The 6548-nt window shown below is 47.9% G+C and overlaps 1 long non-coding RNA gene across 1 annotated transcript; it reads right to left on the reverse strand.

Annotated features, from left to right (window-relative positions):
- Window positions 1-434: 434 nt before the first annotated feature.
- On the reverse strand, window positions 435-1091 carry LOC135435589 (uncharacterized). Its single transcript, XR_010437442.1, has 3 exons — window positions 1012-1091; window positions 860-939; window positions 435-785 (listed from the first exon to the last, which is right to left on the reverse strand). It is a non-coding gene; the product is annotated as an uncharacterized LOC135435589 (long non-coding RNA).
- Between the last annotated feature and the right edge of the window lie 5457 nt (window positions 1092-6548).

Consider the following 6548-nt stretch of genomic DNA (forward strand, 5'->3'; position numbering starts at 1 on the left):
CTTAACTGTTGCTGTGGCTATTGAGTAGAAGCGGCGGAAAGCAGCGCAATCAGTTACGACTTCGAACCTTGCCGAGAAAACCATTTTTTTTTTTGGCTGGTGTAAGTATTACGTAGAGGCGGCAGCAAGTAATGCGGTCAGTTGCGAGTTCAAACCCTGCCAAGGGAACTTTTTTTTTTTATTTATCTTTATTACCACTTAAGCAAACGAGCGCGTTGGTGTTGGAATAGGAGAGTCCAAGGTATCCCCTAGTCGGGAGCTCCCGGCTAGAACCTCTTACTGGTTTTTTTTGTTTAGTGGTGCCCAAAAAATAAATGAATTGAAGCAACGCCACTCAATATAAAAAAATATTTATATATGTATATATATAAATTGGAAAATGAATCGGGCAGCGCAAAAAATTAGTTAGTTTTCTTTAAATTGAAAAAAAAACCTTTGTGTCGTACGCCAAAATTTATTCACACAGTTAATGCTCAGACCAGCCTGAAAATATCAGTGGCTGGACGAAGATAATAAAACAAAAAGAAAATAAAGTAATAGCATTCAAAGTGCCAGCCAAGGAGCCACGCAGAGGACGACATGCTGTTTTTCCCGCCTCAAAAGCCGTTATCTGTGGACCGGCCAATCTCATCGACGCGAGAGGGATCCGCACCAGAAGGCACGTCGACGACTGCCAGCGTCTCTTCGCTCAATTGTCAATAAATATAAGATGATGTAAATAATTATACGCACTTGTTGAAGTTGAAAGGAAGTCATGAAAACATAATTAGAAGTATGGAGATATCCTGTGAAGATAAATGAAATAGGAGATATTGATTGTTAATAACTATATGAAATGCAGCCAATTAGACGCACATACTGAAGGAAAACGATGTCCGGCTTAATATCCATTGATGGGGAGATGGGGCATGACAGCCGACACAGGCTGATGAAGGCCATCTAGTGGCCAAAATGAGGGAAATGATAATAATAATAATAGTGTTTTTTGTTAATTTATATTGAGCGTCTGACCTTTGTTGATTACATTTTCTTGTTGTTACAGCTCTTAGTGTTGTTTATTTGTTAATAGTTCCGGCTGTTTGATGTTATCGATTATGTGGTTCATTTTGAATAGTGTGTGTAGGTCTGTTATGCTACAGACGTTGTAGCTTTGTTGATATCGATTGTGCGGACTGCGGGACTACACCCAGAGAACTGATGAGCAAAACTAATGATATAAACTAATTTTATTGAAATATTTTTTTTATGGTCATTTGAGAGCTTGAAAGTCACTTGAATTTTTACTAAACATAGAAGAAACGCATAATTCCCAAATCTATAAGATGCATTGTATCCAATGGAATTTGTGTGACAAATTTAATATATACATTTTCTAAAACTTTTCTATCAGTAGAATAAGCTTGACTGTGGTGTTGGGGGTATTTTCTACAGGAAATATCGGAATCATTTATTAGGACTCCTGATACAGTATTATATGTTAATACACCATAAATTTTCCTAGCTACTTGCGTACACTTTGCACAACCATGGCGTAATGTGTGGGATGGTATTCCACTTTTGAAAGCTCTAGCTGGAGCTAGATCGCATTAATTTCAGTCCTTATCACTTTATTTTCTAACTCATGCCCACACTTTATTATATCGGACATCTCAATGAACAATTTTTCTAAATACTCCTTACAATTTGTTGGCTTGGATTTACCCAAAAAAATGTCATCTGGAAACACTGGCATGCCGTCGACATTATTAAGTCGAATCAAAATTGGCCATAATTGGCTCCTGGAGCTTCTAAGTAGTGGTAGTCCGTCTTTGTTTATATCTAAGTTCAAGCACTTACCATAGATCATATACTAAGAAATACATATGATTTGTGTGGTAGAACGGCATCGCTGACTTTTTATTAATAAACTGCTTTGGTTTACTCTCATCTATGAGAGTAGGCGACGCCTTTCACCGAAAAACGAAACAAGTGTGTATTGTGCTCCGCTAAAATCTTAAAAAAAAATGCCAAATCACGGACAAGCCCACCCAACAGTGGCATAACAGAACATTTAAAGTGAGCTCAGCCCAAAAACAATCAAAAACAGTGTAAAAGTGCCGAAAATAAAGAAAACCGTAAAAATTAAAACTGCAAATGTGCAACTTGCACACAAGCAAAAATTGGGAGCTGTCAAAGTCAGTGCTGCCAATAATAATGCAGAGTTGCCTACAAAGAGCAGTCAGCTTAAGAAATTGTCAGGCTGCCATAGCAAATGAAAACCTCAAAAACAACGACGTCCCTGCTGCTCATACATACAGCACACGCAGCAACACCTGCAACACCAACAACATCCCACCACCAACTAATTCCGAAGCCAACAGCAATCAAGTGCAGGGGCTTTCAGCCGAGCTGAATTCGAAACCTCCACAGCACCTCCTCCCCAGCGCCGTCATTCCTGACATCGGCACGGATAACGCCATCACTAGAAACACTAACCAAGGTAACCTTCAGCTAGCTGACTTTTCTCCCCCTGCTCAGCCCAAACGTAAGAGCATTACTAATAAAAAGTCATCAGCAAGTTCTTTCCCGTTGCTCTCGAAAGCAACAAGCAACAGATTCCATGCACTGAGTAGCGAGTCAGACGAAGAATCAGCAGACGAGGATAGCGAAGATATGGAAAATACGTCCGTCGACTACGCAGACTCGCTCTCAAATCTGCTGGACGAGATCAAACAGCGCACCCAAAATGGCTGCGGGCAGAACAACTCAGCCGCAACCAGCGACTCGGAGCAGGAGGCCGACGTGAGCCCGGACGCTTGTACTGTTAAAGCATGTGACAAAGCCGACTTGCACTCAAATCCCGGGCATAGTTGCCCTACTCCTAATACAGGAATCCCTGACCAAAATAGGCGAAAACTTGCGAAACCCAAGCCTCCTCAAATTTCTCTTCCGCGAATCAGCAATTTACCCTTTCTACTGGATCTGCTCCAAAAAAAAACGTCGACTTGAACAAAGTCGAACCAAGAACTTCAGTAGGGGCTATAACCCGGTTATATGCCCAAGATGCAGACACATTTAGAGCAGCTCAAAAACTACTCCAAGCTGCTAACCTCGAATTCTACACGTACCAGCTCAAGGAGGAGCGGCCGTACAAAATAGTCATAAAAGGACTACACGATTCAACTTCACACGCCAAAATCCGCGACGATTTCAACGCTCTAGGGCATGTAGTTACACATATTCACTGCCCGGACAACTCAAAGAGAACGGACAAGCCAATCCACCTATTCTTTGTTAACCTAGCCCCTGGTGGCAATAAGGACCAAATTCATAACATACGCTATCTTGCCGGCCAGAGATGCTTTATCGAGGAAGCCCGCAAAAAGCAATCTCTAACTCAGTGCAGCCGATGTCAGCAATTTGGCCACACAGCAAAATACTGCCGACAGAAGCACATCTGTGTCAAATGTGGGGAACAGCACAAATCCGGGGACTGCACACGGCCCGACTCGGTTCGAGCGACCTGTGCCAACTGCGACCTGGACCACCCAGCCAACTACAAGGGCTGTGAGGCCTATCAGAGTTTCGCCAAACGAAACCAACGCAAGCCATCGATCCTTAGCAGCACACAAGCAGCTCGACAACCACTTAGCCACCGCCATCAAGCAGTGGCAAGCTCTTCACGCCCTCTGGCCCCAGCCTCCAGCCCTACAACAGGCCACACATATGCCCAAGTCGCTCGTGGCAACAGCTCCATGCAAGACGAATGGCCAACTGTTGGACAGTTCATCGCTCCCACACAGCACCCTCGGCAACGACAACCTAACCTTTTTCAAGAGCAGGAACACCAACGCCAACAACAAACGCCTCGCCAACGCCGTGGTGCTCAACAACAGCCTGGGCCACAAGAGTTACCCACAAACCGCACCGAAAACCATCCTCCCATGGATCGAGTTCTCGAAGCAATCGAAGCTCTAAACACATCGATGCAGAGCTTTTTCAAGATGCAAGAGGCGAACATGCAGATGCAGAATCGCATGCTCGAGCTCCTTAGCGCGCTTCTTTCAAAATGAGCACCCTCAGGGTCCTGTGCTGGAACGCGGGCGGCGTCCCAGCCAAAATCCATGAGTTGCAACTCTACATGCAGCTCCACAAGGTAGATATCGCACTTTTAAGCGAAACCCACATGCGTGATCTGGAGACTCCCCGCATTCCTGGGTACTCCTCCTACCCAGCGAATCACCCCGCCCAACGACGCTGGGGTGGCGCAGCAATTCTTATCCGCAGTGGTATCTCGCACTTCCCCACCGCCCCCAAACGCGAAGCCGACCTGCAACTGGCCACTGCAATAGTCTCAACGGATTCTGGAGACGTCGAATTTGGGGCCATATATTGCCAGCCCGGCTTCAGATGGACAGCCAATGAGCTCTGCCAGCGTTTCAGCACCCTCGATCCAAAGTGCTTACTCGGCGGTGATTGGAACGCACACCATCAGCTTTGGGGGGCAAGCCGCAGCAACGCCAGGGGACGTGAGCTCACCGATTTCATGCACGACGCGCGCTTTGAATGTCTAGCCACTGGCAGCCCCACGAGGTTCCCACCACAGGCTGGCCGCAGACCCTCCTGCCTCGACTTTGCAATATACAGGGGTCTCCCACACTGGACGCTCAGCATTGAATCTCGTGCTGACCTGAGCTCCGACCACTTGCCGCTGGTAATTTCAATCAATACCGCCGCCAGACACTACCCAACGCTGGAAAGGATCATCGACAGGCAGACCAATATAAATGTCTTCAGCCGCAAGCTAAACGACATCATCTACCCGGACATGGATATAGCTTCCGCAGAGGACATCGACGACGCTCTTAACGGATTCACCGAAAAGGTGCGGACTGCAGCAGCTGAAGCCAAGCGTCCTCTACCCAGTCGATGCAGGCACCGCGACGGGCTATACAAACTCTCGCCGGACCTGTTAATCCTACTTAGAGAAAAAAGAAGGCTTCGTAAGATCTGGTCGCGCACTCGACACCCCGGCGACAAGGCGAACTGGCGCAGAATCGCTGACGAACTGCATCGGGAGCTTCAAGTGCAACGGGCAAGATATTTTGACGACATGCTGATGAACATGTCGTCCCAACATAACGCGGATTTCTCGCTGTGGAAGGCGACACGCGGCACAAAACGCCAACCTCTGAGGCAGGCTCCCCTCAAAAGAAGTGACGGCGCCTGGTGCCGCTCAGACGCAGAGCAGGCTGCAACCTTTGCTGCCCACCTCGAGGAGCGATTCACGCCATTCAGCATCGCCACGGAAGACGAGATTGCCGAGACGAGAGCCGCTGTAGCCTCAGAAACAGAGCCGGACTCCCCCCCAACTCCATTTACCAAAGAGGAGGTGAAAAGAGTGCTCCAACGCTTGAAGCCAAACAAGGCCCCGGGACACGACTTAGTGTGCAATCGCACATTAAAAGCGCTCCCCACGAATGCTATCCTTTTCCTGGTATTAATATTCAACGCCATAATGAGGTTGAAGTATTTTCCGGAAGCGTGGAAAATTTCCATCGTGACCATGATCCACAAGCCTGGCAAGCCGGAGGACGACCCCGAGTCATATCGACCGATTAGTCTCCTGCCTGCACTATCCAAGGTCTGGGAAAGACTTGTCGCAGCAAGACTTACGGCCTTTGCAGAGTCACGGCACCTAATTCCTGGCCACCAGTTTGGCTTTCGCGCTGGGCACGGAACCACGGAGCAGCTACATAGGGTCATCAACCACGTTCTGGAGGCATTTGACAAAAAATTGTACTGTGTGGCGACTTTTGTCGATGTCAGCCAGGCATTCGACCGTATCTGGCACCTAGGGCTACTGGCAAAACTGAAACGCGGACTGCCCTCGCCCTACTTCACCCTGATCCGATCCTACTTGGAGGGTCGTTCTTTCAGGGTGAAAGTTAGGGCGGAGCAGTCCCCCACACATTACATCCAAGCTGGCGTCCCGCAAGGTAGTGTACTAGGGCCACTTCTATTTTCGCTCTTCTCCGCAGACATGCCTACTCCAGACGCCCATGCCCTCGGTCTGCCTTCGCGCTCACTTCTAATGGCCTCATATGCCGACGACGTCTGCGCAATGGTCAGCGCCAGGTCCCCAGTTGTTGCTGCAGATGCTGCGCAGGACTATCTGGACCTCCTTAGCAGCTGGGCTCGACGCTGGAACGTCAAACTAAGCCCTGCCAAAAGCACCACCGTGTGCTTCACAATTAGAAGAGGAGTACCGCCAGCGCTGAGGTTAAACGGACTAACGCTTACCCAAGAAAGTGAAACAAAATACCTGGGCGTCACCCTTGACAAGCGCCTCACTTTCGCCAGCCACATTAAAGGAGCTGTGCAACGCTGTCGAAATAAGCTGACCAAGTTAAATTGGCTCCTCAACCCCCGCAGCAAACTTTCCCTTGGAAGTAAACGGCTTGTGTATTTACAAACTGTGGCACCCATCTGGCGATATGCCATACAGATCTGGGGCTTGGCTGCTCCATCCAACAGAAAAAGAGTTCAATCTCTCCAAAACAAAACTC

This window comes from Drosophila montana, unplaced genomic scaffold (genome assembly GCF_035044405.1).
Source record: "Drosophila montana isolate Dmon_TW-CO22-7 unplaced genomic scaffold, ASM3504440v1 contig_1033_1, whole genome shotgun sequence".
NCBI lineage: Eukaryota > Metazoa > Arthropoda > Insecta > Diptera > Drosophilidae > Drosophila > Drosophila montana.